Source organism: Photinus pyralis, unplaced genomic scaffold, assembly GCF_008802855.1.
Source record: "Photinus pyralis isolate 1611_PpyrPB1 unplaced genomic scaffold, Ppyr1.3 Ppyr1.4_LG8, whole genome shotgun sequence".
In the NCBI taxonomy this organism is placed as follows: Eukaryota; Metazoa; Arthropoda; class Insecta; order Coleoptera; family Lampyridae; genus Photinus; species Photinus pyralis.
In genome coordinates this window covers 14181152-14195723 of record NW_022170819.1, presented here as the reverse complement: position 1 = coordinate 14195723, position 14572 = coordinate 14181152, and the positions used below count along the sequence as shown (strand labels likewise).

The 14572-nt window shown below is 35.6% G+C and overlaps 1 long non-coding RNA gene across 1 annotated transcript; it reads right to left on the bottom strand.

Moving 5' to 3' along the window:
- Positions 1 to 10705: 10705 nt before the first annotated feature.
- LOC116178256 lies at positions 10706 to 12559 on the bottom strand. The gene is made up of 2 exons (XR_004146827.1): positions 12278 to 12559; positions 10706 to 12223 (listed from the first exon to the last, which is right to left on the bottom strand). It is a non-coding gene; the product is annotated as an uncharacterized LOC116178256 (long non-coding RNA).
- Positions 12560 to 14572: the final 2013 nt, after the last annotated feature.

Sequence of the window (14572 nt, the reverse complement as noted above, 5' to 3'; positions counted from 1 at the left end):
GTGGACTGGAGCTCCCGGCAATACGGGAAGGGGGCCCTCTCATTAACTTTTCTTCTGGGAACTGATTACGGAGCAGAGCCATGCCCATTTTGATGTTTTTTATGTACATGCAGTTTATCATTTTACAAGTTGTTTGGTGTAATTGATCTGTAGCTATATTTGATTGTGTTTTTGAACTAAACTAATTTATGTAAAATGTAAAAAATGTTCATTAATTTGTTTAACTGCATTTGACTCCATTGCCTGATTTTTATTGAACAATTTGAAACATTTGATCTGTGTATTTTTCTCTTGCATTTTGTTGCCTCAAGTGATTGTATTTGAGAGCACTATACCATTTACCATATAAGGTAGTCGCACCACCCAGTTTGAGTCGGCAGAGATTTGCACTGTATGTATAGAGTAAGTCAAAATTGCAGTACTGGATCGGGGACCCCTAAGATCATCACAGGGTAAAAGCAAGTAGCAACACAAAGAACTAGTTGGGTTGCAAGCAGGTTACAAAACAAGGTAGGTGTACAACAGGTGACTCGCATCTTTGGTGCAATAAATCCTTTTTATCAGAAAGGATATGAAAAATTACATGGTCGTGGAGAACACATTCAAAGGTTTAAACTACGGAATATGTGGAAATTAGTCAATCGCAACTCATATCAGACATAGGTTCAAAACCAAAGAGTTTTTTATTAGCAAGGTCCTACCCTTGGTGCGGAGAACGGGTGCCTCGTTCGGAAACTGCCGATGTGAAAACGATCGATTCGAGATCAATCACAGTTTTGATGTTGTAACTGTTTCAGTTTCAGTATAGGTGTTCCCTTTCCTGTGATAATTTCCACAAATTTAAACGAATGACCAAATAAACTTCGGCTCAAGACCATGTAATCGAAACTTATAAATTCTACATTAGCGACGTCCGGCAACGCCGATTGATACGAGAGATGACACAACCTCCTCAGAGCGCAAGAAGTATGTAGATCGATGCCATGTGACGCATTATATTTTATAAATAATATTGTATATTAAGTAATAAACAAAAGTTGTCTCCTGCCTTTTATACCAATGTGTTTGTTAATTACCGTAATGTACTGATCCAGGTCACAACAAACGTATATCTACACCAATAATGCGTGTTTGTGCTACGCATAACAAAAATTTGGTAGGTAATTGTAATTATCCTCTTTATTTTAATTTTATTGCCTTCACAGCTAGTACTTGTAACTTAATGGACCCTTGAATTTGGTTTTATTTTCCATCAACGTAAATGTTATTCTTATTTTGATTTGTTTGAGATTGGCCAGTTATTAATTTTCATTTGATTGTTTAAACTCATTCTGATTGATTAGGGACCAATTCTTTGTGTACGAATCTGCTTTTTTTGAGTGTAACTAACTTTTACGCCCGTACAGAGGTAAAAGTCGGAGTATTAAAATTACTTAGCGGCATTCATCTCAAAATACAATTTTAGTCTAATGTTGTCGTATCCAGGACCTTCAGATACCTTCTGGACTGGAGAAGGTCCGATTAATTAACAATGGATTTCATGTAGGTACTTGATGTAAGAGACTTCGGAATGTTTTTTTTTACAAATGAGAAAAAGATGGAGTCGCTTTGAAATCTACTTGAGGTGGGCATTCTTTTTCTTTAGCTTATCCAATGGTGTATCGTTCTTTTGTACGATGATTTCTAGAGGAACACGACATACCTTTGGCTTTAAATGCCAATAAATAACCCTTTCGGCATTTTGATTCATTTTACACTTAATTTAGACAGCAGGTGCGGAAAGGTTGAATAATAATTCCACATGGATTTGTAGGAAAAAGATATAAATAGAATGAAATTCCTAAAGGAGTGCTCTGTTCCCTAGAAATCCGTTGTAAAAGAAATGGCGAAGAAAACTGTCGATAGCAATTCTCGCAACTATTTTTGTAGAGAGATTGAGTTACCATTGCGATTTTATACAAAACGTCTATAGGTACTCCTGGGGTATGAATATGTCTGGAAAATCAAAGGGTATTCTGAGTACCTAAGGCACATAAAACTCTAAATCTTTCCCCATTTGAAACCCTCATATACTAATAGAGAAAAACTCACCCGATATATCGTCGTGTGAACAACGTCATGTACACGTTACTTCGGTATAATCACCGAAAATAATGACGTGACATCCTGTATATGAGAATACTTCAATTTATTAAGTATAAATTAGGAGGATTACTTAGGAATAAACACAAAGTTGGTGTTGCGTCCCCAAACTAGAATAAAATATCTTTTCGTTTTTCCTTTAATGAAAATACCCTGTACATAACCATTTTGCCCGTGTCTGTATATATTTCTACTTGTTACGTGTGCGGCGCATGAGCAGCAGAAATAAAATTTGCACTCATCGTCGCGCAGAACTCGCCTCGCCCCATTCATGGTTGAGAATCCGTCGATTCGCATCGATTGGCCGACCAGCTTTCGTTGTTAGTATCGATCAACAACAAATCAAAATGTCGCCGTGCAGTTTGTTATCGAAGCTAGCGTTGGGCAAAAAAATCGATTAATCGATTATAATCAAACGATAATCGATAATCGGGTTTGATTATTCTATTAAATTAATCGATTATTTGATTAATCGATTATTTGATTAATCGGTTATTTAATTAATCGATTGTTTGATTAATCGATTATTTGATTAATCGGTTATTTGATTAATCGATTGTTTGATTAATCAATTATTAAGTAAATTTTAATTGATTATTATTAGCTGGATCATCAGTTTACGCAAAAAGGAGCACTCACAGCTCACAAGTATTATTTTATTTTATAGCGGATGTTAAAACGTCAATTTAAGCAGCTAAAATGAATTAAGATTGTATCATCAAAACTAAAGCACACCTCATCGGAGAGTAAGCTGCCTAATCATTTATTTTTATTTATTTATTTTTATTTTTGACCTTCATTTTCAAATGGGCAGGGTTTCAGCCAAGGCTCTTCTACCAACCAACCCACTATGCATTTGCAAATATCCATGCCCGAACCCGGATTCGAACCAGGGACACTTTGTTGATTATTGATTAATCGATCTGCCTAGTAATGAAGCATTTGATGAAAAGAGTAATGGAATTATTTTTTATTTTTATTATTGAATAATTAACGTATTAATGCATACAAACAGATATTTATCACTCCTTGTATGTGACAATCGACTTTTGATCATGATACTATAATAATCAGATATGCTCATGCGCACGCGAGCGCATCTATAATGACGTCACTGGGTGACAAACGAATTACTGGTAACATGATAATAGTATCATGCCATAATGACAGCTTGACAGTAGCGATTTGCGTGCTTAGACCATATAGTACATGGACTGGACTGCTATTATCCCTATGCTTTCAATACAAAATGGGTGGTCACGGATAGAGGGCACTGTAGTCGTGGGTATGTGAATCTCAGGGTAAACTAAAGTCGTATGAACACCACTCGGATCGCGTAAAGAGTAGCTTTTAGGGAACCTCGTAGTACGGGAAGCTTTAAATACTCTTGATTGTCTTCTATACGTCCACAAATACGGATAGGTTTGCTTTTTTGGCATATCTAGGCGATTAATTAATTGACGTTTGTTAATTTATAGGTTGACAGTCTCAAATCGTGTCTAATCGGACAACTTCGGACAGACTCGTTTACCCTGAAACTCACATACCCAGGCGATGTCCTTGACCATATTTTCGTTACAATTAGCAGTCCATGTACTATATGGTCTAAGTTTGCGTGTCGTTCTATTTGAAAGTAAGCGACATGGTGTATTGTGCGGTGATGAGTTGTACAAATAATTCCAACAGAAACAGCTATACTTTTAATTTAAATTGTCGGTATTTTCGTTTTCCTAGACTGACACATATTTGTGATGAATGGGTGCGTGTTTGCAACAAAAAACGTAAATTTAAAGTCGAAAATTCTAGAATTTGTTCTGAACATTTTGTGGAAAGTGATTATCGTTTAAAAGAAAAGCTACAAAATTACCCACGGCATTTATGGTGTTTAAAAAATGATGCCATTCCTTCTGTAAATTTACCAAAATTAAATGAAAGTGAAGATGAAAGCTTGGATATACATGCAAGTATCAGGATGAACGGTCTCAAGACTCGTCTCAAGATCAAATAGCTTTAGAAAGTAAGATTTCTACAATGGAAGAAAGGTAATGAAATTCTTGCTCTAATATATCCCTACTTATAAAATTTCTCGTATATATTTTTAGTTCCCAATATTCTTGCAAAGATTGTATTACATTTAAAAGTGCCATTTTAAAACAAAACGTAGAATTAGAGCTGATTAAGAAGAAACTAACAAAAGTTGAAGAAGAATCTGAAGCATTGAAGAGTAGGCTTGCCCAAAAAACTGCAGAATTACAATTAATGGACAACAATTTTCTAAATCAAAACAAAGAATTGGAAATGGTCAATGCAAAACTAATTAAAGCTGAACGCGAATCGGAAACTGATAGACGTATGCTTGCAAAGAAAACCGCAGAATTGCAATTAGTGGAAAAAATTTTTACGAATGGTCAACTACGAAAACTAAAATCCACAAGTAGTCGCATATTATGGAGAGTAGAAGACATTGCTTCTTCAATATCCTTATTCTCAGCAGGACCACGCTCTTATCGTTTATTGAGAAAAAGAGATTATCCACTCCCAGGGCTTTCTACATTAAGGCGGTGGGCAGAGAAAATTGACGTCAAGCCAGGTATTTTATAGCAATTGTAAAATTTAGTACATGGTTTTATAACTAAATATTCTAAACAAACTCTTTTAGGTACTTATCTTAACTATAATACTAAGGCTAATGGAAAATAATTCTCTATCCAAAATGGACAAAGCTTGCGTTGTGCTGTTTGATGAAATGAAAATTCAAGCTGGTTTCGAGTACGAAAGAAAAAGTGATACAACATTAAGCCCATCAAAATATGTTCAAGTAATTATGGCTCGAGGTCTATTTGGAAACTGGAAGCAACCGATATTTTATGATTTCGACTGCAAGATAACTAAAGAACTACTATTCGAAATTATTAAAAATCTTGAGCACATTGGTTATCCAGTGTATGCGATAAACTCAGATCTAGGAGGTAGCAACAGGGGTCTTTGGACATCGCTAAATATTTCAGAAAATAAGACGTGGTTTGAAAATCCAGCAACGAAAAAAAATATTTATGTATTTGCGGACGCGCCTCATATGATAAAACTTTTAAGGAATCATTTCATTGATACAGGTTTCCTGTTGAATGGCAAAATTGTTTAACACAAAACCTATTGTAGAACTTTTGGAAAACAACAAAAATTTAGACTTGCGCATTTCTCATAAAATCGATGAGAGTTTTTTAACAGTCAAAGGTCCACAACGGCAAAAGGTAAAATTAGCAACGAAATTGTTTTCACACACCATAGCAAAAGCCGTTGAAAGATTAGGTTCTTTAGGTTTAAGTCGAAGTGATAGCTTTTTAGAATGCTCACACTTACTCAAAATTACAAATGATTGGTTTGATGTGTTTAATTCAAAAGTTCCCGAATGTGATTCTCGAAATAGAATGAAGGCTTATGGTTTGTCCTTGTATGATCAAAACAAAATTATAGATGACATGTCGAATACAATGCTTAGCTTAAGAAAAATTGATTCTAAAGCATTATTGCCTTTTCAAAAAGGTATTATAATAGGGAATACGTCATTAAAATTATTGCTTAATGATCTTAAGACAGATTTCAATGCAAAATATTTATTAACTTACCGCTTAAACCAAGATCCGTTAGAAGGTTTTTTTTCAATAGTTAGATCAATTGGTGGTCTCTACGACCATCCCACTGCTTTACAATTTAAATATCGATTAAGGAATTACGTTTTAGGACGAAATGATGAAATCATTTCTAACTCTTCAAATGTAGAACAGGCAGTAGATGCACCAAATATTATAATTGAGAACCTACATACATTAAAAAATATTTGTGACGATATAGATAATGTAAAAACAGTTACTGGGCAAATGTTAAGTACATTAAAAGTAAATGTAGATAGGTACGACGAAGGTACAACAGATGAAATTTCTTCAGTAGATGAGCTGACTCAACTGCAATGTGACGGATTAGAAAACTTAGCGGGATATGTAGTTTTCAAATTAAGAAAAAAGGAGACTCTGGGATTCATTCCAGATTCCAGCGATTGTTCATCTTCGTGGCTTAACCACGTGTCTGAAGGCGGTTTAATGAAACCCACAAATAACTTTCTTGAAAATTGTAGGCAGCTAAATGCGATTTTTGATGCAATAAATGGAAATTCTTTAAAAATTCAAATTAATTATATAAAAAACTTAATAGAACATTCTGAAAATGTAGATGTTAGTCTTGATGCCAAAAAACTGTTTTTTAGGTGTAAATTGTATTTTAGAATTCGAAAATTAAATCGTTATATTAAAGAACAGTCAAATACGAGGAAAAGAAAGTTTGTAAAAATTGTTAAATAATGTTGTTACTAGTCTGGCCCCTCTAGATTACATAAGCAACTAAAATGTACGTATTTTACAACCCTCGATATTAAAGGCTAAGTTATGACCTCCTCGTGTATGCATTTTATGGTCTTCGTTAAGGATAATTTAATTTGAATTGTAATAAAGTATAATTTATGATAATTTGTTATTATTCTTTGCCAAGTCTCATCGCTCAATAACTTACACTTCTCACTTGGAATGGTCATCTTGGAGAAATTAGTCATAAGAGCTACCTCTAAAGTGTGCACTAAAACGAACGATGAAACATTTTTATCCCTGATCAACTTTTGATAAGAGACCTTCCCGAAATCGACTCATTCATATCATAGTGCGAACTCGGTGAAAAACTAAACATCCTATTCAATTCATTTCCTGTGCCACATTTGTTATGCACTTTACAACAACAAATGTTACTGTGTAAATCTCTCTTAATATTCATTGGCGACAAGCGACAACAAAATTTAAATTTGTCACCCGATGACGTAATGCGCAAACAAGTTCTAAATTCGTTCGCCAGTTGAGCATATCTGATTATTATAGTATCATGACTTTTGATTAAACGATTAGGTGATTAATCAATTATTTGATTAATCGATGATTTGAATAATCGATTATTTGATTAATCGATTAATCAGTGTAATCGATTATTTTGCATAATCGATTATCGATTATTCAAACCCGTAATCGCCCAGCCCTAATCGAAGCCCCTTTGTACAGTACAGTTGGTTTATTTTATTTGAATTTGTTGTCTCGGTGTCTATTTTTCCTTTGAAAGTTTTGTAATTGCGTAATTGTTGTTTCAATTCGCTTTTGTAAATTGTTTATTTAGATTTTGGGATGTAATTGTAAAACGTAAAATCGCGTGTCAAAATGTTTGTTATCGGACGAAATTAAATTAACACACGTGTCCTTATCGTTGTTAGAAGAGATAATGGACATGCAGATTGTGATTGGCTGTTGATTTGAATGATCTTGAGAAAGGAGATTATCTTATGGTGATGTGGTGTTCTTTTAAATAGCGGAATCAACGAGAAACAGGGCGGTTGCTAGCTGTGAGTTTTTCGCGACGGTAGAAAAGAGGTTGTACATTTGTTTACGCTAATTTTCGGGCGTTGAGACCTAGTTGCTTTGCTGAAGACGCACTTCGTTGGCATCGAAATAAAATCAGAAAAAGTTAATGCTTAATAGCAGTATTAATAAAAGATTTTAAGTTATCGTCAAGTGAAGTAGTAAAAGTTTGTGGAATGTTTTAAAACGGTTTGTCCGTATTCATAAAAAGTAAATTCGAGTGTCAGTAAACAAAGCAGTTGTCTGCTTAGTGAAAGTTAAGAGTTTCTACCGTACGAGTAGCCACCGAAATTTTTTTTCGCATCTTATTTATTAAGCCAGTTTGAGTGAATGAATTCAGTTTATTAAAAAGGAGTGAAGTTCCCCGAAGCAGTGAGCGAGTGATTTTGCGTCTTTGATAAGTGCGCCTGAATATCGCAAACCTTTTCTGACCAGATTATTTGGTTTCGTATTTAAACAAAAACTGAAAGTATTTGTAGCGTACTTAACCCCCAGGTTCTACGCTAACTTCACACTACACTACAAGAAAACGTCAACTCTGCAACGTTTAAAAATGGCGACCCGAGTGACTATTCCCTCCAAAACTAAACATGATCCCGCTTAAATTTGAAAGTGGCACGTGATAAGATATCTAAGGCAGGATCCTCTTACGATAGTTGTAAACAACGCTTTGACCTGAAGCACAGTAGGGAAGGAACGTAAAATAAAACACTAAACACTGAATTGTGAAAAGTTTGTTTAATAATGATCGTAATTATTATTGATTGTAAAACTCGGAAATTTAAGTCGAAATAAATTACATTGCAAAAATAAACTTTGAAAAGGGTAGTTCACGGAATAAAAATATAAATCGGCTGGGAAAAACAGAACTTACCAATAAAAAAAACCAGCCGTCAAATTAATATCAAATTGTGTTGTAAAATTAATTGTTTGTAATGAAGTGAATGCGTAAGATAAAGTTATAACATTACAAAAAGTAGCTTCAAGAGGTAACATATAGGTTATAAATACAAGTTTTGGGAATTATGGGTCAGATAAGCAGGTACCAAGATTCTAAGAAAGGGTGAAATACACAGGATGTGACTCATCTTTGGTGCAATAAAGTCCTTTTGTTGTGCGTAAGATAAAGTTATAACATTACAAAAAATTACAAAAAGTAGCTTCAAGGAAAATTACATGGCCTTGTAGGCAAATTCAACTAAAAACAAGATACGTGGAAATTATTGAATCGCCACTCATTTATCGCACATAGATTCTAAACTGAAGAGCTTTGATTAGCGTAATCCCGCTCCTGCAAAATAGGTAGCCCGCCCCTGGTTTCGAGCCTACAGTTGAATGTCGAAGACAATCACGGAATTAGGTGTCGTACGTACTTCAAATGGTTACAGTTTTTACCACCCCCGTGACTGCTTCATGCACGGAGAACATTGTTAGTAGGTACAAACAACAAGTCAGTACATACTTACATCAAACGAATCGGTAATTTCCACATATTAAAATAAAATGATCAAAACTTATATGAATGTTACTTCAGGGGCAAGACCAAGTAGTCAACATCAATAAATATAAATTAAGTAAGCAGTACACAAAAAACGTAAACAATTACAGACAAAAGGATAACGGTATTAAACATGTCATTCTGTATTGCGGTTCAACCAAGTAAATTTCAAAAACAAATATTGAAACACAAAAAATATAAAATGCGGCATACAAAACACAAATACGATATAAAGAAATGCAAAAATTACTACCTACCACAAAATAACAACAAACATTTATGGAGCGACGCGTTCACGACCGCCATTCAAGACAAGATGCCAAAACATAACCCCCGTCCGTGCTTTTTAGATGGCGCAGGCAGCTTTTCCCCACCTAGAAATTGCATGGTTACCAACTTTCAAAAATGTATGTATCGTCGTAAGTTGTATTACAGGGTGGAACCTCCCAATTTTAAGGTTTTTTTTAAATATGTACCGCCTAAGTGAGGGATATCATGTCCAAACATGCAGGGATTTTGTCTGAATTTTTTTCGTGTGTCTTGGAATAAATTGTTGTCATTGACAATGAATTAATTGTGTGTTTATTCGAATCCCTTGTGCGATCCAAATAGAGTTTACGGCAATAGTGGAATTTTTGCACGGTTTCGTCATTTTTCTTAAAGGCGGCGCTTTTTTGCCTAGAGGTTCAAAGCGGCGCCGGCGCTGCGGCGGCACTCCTTGTGTTTACACTAAGTCAGCCATGACAGTTGCAGTCCTCGACTCATGCGCTGCCCGTGACAGTCGACCCGTAATCCTCTTCAGGTAACGGAATAAATAATAAAGTTAATAATCTTTATATTATGTATGACGCAGTTGCTATTTTCCTAAAGTATATGTATCTTTGCTGCAATAGAAAACATATTAGTAAATGTGTTTTGAAGCGGAACAACCCTGTAAAGCAAATGGGTAAATAACATTTATTCTTAAAAATACACTTCACATTAATGACCCTCTGGGGTATTTTCAGAAACACCCGGTATATTAACAACAAATCGAACTGCAATACATTAATATATTAAGGATTTTCAAGCGCCAGTCTAAACTCTGGGCATCTGGGGTCCACCAACACCAACTTGATGCAAAATTACAAGTAGGTGGTTAAATCAGCTTTACATAAGTATACAAAATTAAATAGCGCTTGAGCATACAATATTCTCTTCAATAAGTTCGTACCTATATACTACGACGCTAGATCAAATATATAACGAGGTTAACAACAACGAATAGTAAAACGGCGGAAAGCAGCAATACTACTCTACTCTGCACGGACCGGTTATAGAATCCCCACTTTCGATTTGGATATCAAATTGGCCCTCCAGCTACGCTCTGCGCGGTCCGGCGACGAACATCATGTTACCACGTCGTAACGCATCTGTAGGTTGACATGTTCCGCCCGAGAGGAACTAGCTACCTATCCTAGGGGCCAGAACAACTCTTCAGTTTTGACTGATGAACCATATCATAGGCGCCGGGAAATAAAACATAGTTTTAAATAAATATATATGTATATTATAACATCTTGCCCCACATAGTATAAGTATCCACTTTTTGACAGTAATTGAATTATGCCAGCTTATCTTTTTTTTTTTAAATTAGAATTTGGAAATTCTGTTCTTTAAACATTGACAAGACAGAGATAGTACAAGCTAATCCAGTAACAGAACATTAAACAATTACATAATAGAAATAACACAACTCCTTTACACGCATAAACAATTCAAGTCACATCAACATTATAAACATTTCAAACAGTGAACATATAGGTAGTATATGTTGCTACAAGAACGTTCATCAGTGCTCACAGTTTCGCGACGATAATAATTTAGGCAGGTCGCCGTTTTTGTTTCGGTCAGCTCTGATAGCGACACTCTTGTAGTACCGTTAATTGATTTAGAATTTTTGTACAGTAAATAAAGGTACCTTAGGCAATTGCGTCCCTTTTGGCAAAAGTTGCGCCTGTCGGCGATATGCGCTTCTTTGTTTACTGTACCTACTAACCAAACGACAGAAAGTATAAACATAGTCTTTGCAAACTTAGAATTAGTGTAAGATAAAAGTAAGCTCACAGAAAGCCGCTGATTTAGGTTTACACTCTTTGCAATTCATCTAATAACAATTTGCCATCAATGCGCGCCGCAACACGGATATGGTATGGACCAGGAGTGGGCTTATAATACTTCCAAGGTATGAGGGAAGATGTTACACTGGTGTTTTAACTAGGTATTCCAAATACGATTCTCACCATATTGGACTTTATAACTGAGCACAATTTCAACTGGTACAGATAAAAGTAAAGGTTCTTCAGTATAAGTTAACAAGTATCCTGAATATGATCATGCAGTTTGTCATTTAAGTATTATTTATATTCATTTAAATCTTTTACAACAATAAAATCTTACAAGAAAATTTAACAGTAACTTTCAACAACGGATTGTCATAATTTAAACGTGGAACGCTCCAACAATATTAAAAATAATGAACACTTTTCAACTGATACCGAGTTAAACTTGAACCAACTACTCTAGATCACAGTGAGTACACAAACAAAATTGTGTTTGGATAATTCAGTCATTTAACAACAATATGGCACCATAGTTTTATATTATGTACATATTTTTATAAGTACTGCATGAAAATATTGTTAAACAAGAATGAACATAGCGGTCGAGAACTGGGCTAACCCTTTTCAAAACCACGCGCAAAAACTGTTCTCACGTCCCGTTCTGGGTGGTGCTTACAAAAATAGAGTTTTTACCGTTGGTTATCAGCGCGTCAATTTTCAAAGGGCGAGTTTCGGACAACAGGATATTAAAGTAGAGGTGTTATCTTTTTGAGCACGATAGTAAAGGTGAAGACGTGTGCGGGTGAAGAATGAGCGGTTGAAGGAGCAGTAGAAGGCGGCGCGCCGCTGGCTATTTGTTAGTTAGACGAATGCTTGCCATCTGAAGAAGCTAGCTCACTAGATCCGCTACTGCTGAGGGTTGTGTTCGAACCGTACGGGTCTAGTGAGCTTTGCACGGACATCGAACGGCCGTGCGCTTGGCGTCTTACTCTATTAGGGGACAGTTTTCCGGGGTCGACACTTGCTGGGTCTGCCTACAACAAGGTTTGATTATAGTGGTTATCATTCGGTCACTGAAAATTAACAACCAAATTTTAGTCTAAATCTACGTAGGCCTCCGAAATATTTGTCCCTGGAGTCCCCAGGGGATCATCATTTATTCCTACGCAATCTTTTCTATAAGGCTGTGTTTCTTAATTGCTTCAGGAAATCGGTAGAACCATAAAGTCTAGTATTGTATTTCATTGTTTAATGGGGGTTTACAGTATAGTTGAATTCCGCAGTTCTAATTTAATAAGCTTATACCTGAAACCATAAAACATTTTTTTGGACAGTAAAAGTTTATTTAAAAATAGAGGCTGATTAGCAAAAAAATAATGAACTTTTGTGCGGTTTTAAGGTTTATTCAAAACGACGATTGTGGCGGGCTCTGTGACGTAATAAGCCCGACCAATCAGCTCCTAGAACCATTCAGATGACATAACGACTTGGCAATATTGTAGGAGAATGGCATTTATAACTTGCGTCATCTGTCACAGGCACTTGTCACTTTCGTGCTAGATGCAGTTAAACATCCACAGCCGTCTATAATTACAAGCCATGCTGAGAAGTTTGGCAACGTTGTCCAAAAGTCAATCGGTGGACCGATGTAAGTTTTAATGGCGTCTTGTTGCTCTTGAAAAATGGCATTTTCCTCTCCCCTGTGTTTCGCCTTGGCGGTTTTAATATATAAGAAAGATACTTAGGCAGCTTACAATTGTACATATATTTTTTTCATTTACAAAAATGGATAATAACATTTTTATTTGACTTTAAAATTCGGAACGCTGTAAATTGGTAACTGCATCATAATGTGTTTTCCATCGAGATCTCCGAAATTGATGAACTTCTGTCGAAAGAGGTCGAGGTGAAGCACACGTTTGAGCACTTAATTTCGGTAAAAGGACAGTAAATCGCTGCGCATCAGCGAGGTTATATCAACGACCAGGTGTGATTCGGAATGGCAGACTTTAAGCCAGTCGCTACTCCAGTGGGTCTAGGTACGAAGCTTTTAAAGAGGGGAGCCCCATAGACTTCAAATTCCCGTACCATGAACTCTTGGGAATAAGTTGAAAAAAAAAAATAAGTTGAAAGGTTCCTTCAGAAAATCGATTTGACATGTCCGTGCTAGAATACCTGAAATACAAACTAATTGTATTTTTTCACGATAAACACTTACCGTACTTACGTATCAGGTAGTGTGTAGGTCATATTTGAGCTTCTTACAGGTACTTTGAACAAATAAAAGTGCTTGTAAAGGGTCCAGTAAGGAGTAGCCTGCTTTAGAGGTTATGATAACAAATCGATATATTTCGTTTAGCAACTTACCTGAATAATAATTTCTGTTCATTCCATACGGAGTAACACAAATTGCCGCAATTTCCCTCTGTTAAAACAGGTACATTGGAATATTACACCCAAAACACATATAAAATACACTCAAAATGTGTCAAATTGAATTAGGAAATCGGCCTACCATGCAGTGTTGCCATAATTCTCAGCACGGCTTGTAATTATAGACGGCTGTGGTATTATCAACATCATGAAACTTGTCCTAGTACGTGTCGCCATTATGACAGTTGAATTTTGAATTTTGATTGACGGCTTATTGTGCTTTAAGTATAATTACTATTCATTATTACAATGAATTATGCATATACAAGTCGAGAACGTAAATGTTGTGTGACAAATTGTGAAGACGTTTCCCAAAAATGGAGCCCGAAGTTTTTAAGAATTGGTTTAGAATATAATGTGGAAAAAAATTTACACAAAAGTTTTTGGTTTGTGAACGTCATTTTTCTGGCTGCGCTTTAGAACCTGGAACACGAAGAGATTTAAAGCGTATGGCAGTTCGCACATTATATTTAGCAGGTAGCACTAATTGAATTGTAATAAATTGCTACATATTTTGTTTTTAGAACGATCTCGAGAGCATCATACAGTAGAGTTTCATGAAGTTGATCTTGTATCTTGTATAATCATATTAAATTAAATATAACTCCTGGATTGGATTAATTGGAGTTGTTACTTATAAAACAAGTGCTCTGTACTCTTTGAAGGCCCTGACTGGTGAGGTGCATCCGCATTAAACTGAATTTATTTGGACCCCTAACAAACAAAATTGGACTTCACTGGCTGGATTCATTTACCTTTTAGGTTTCAGTTAGTCAAATCCAATGTTATGGTTACAGATCCGGAGAAATTCAGTATCATGCGGACGTAGCTTACATTTTAATATTTAAATTTGGCGCCATTCACGCAAAAAGCTGCTGAGAACATACACGAGATGGCGCGTCATTTTTACATTACATTACAGTTTCCATTCTAAGTTTGTTGTTCTATGA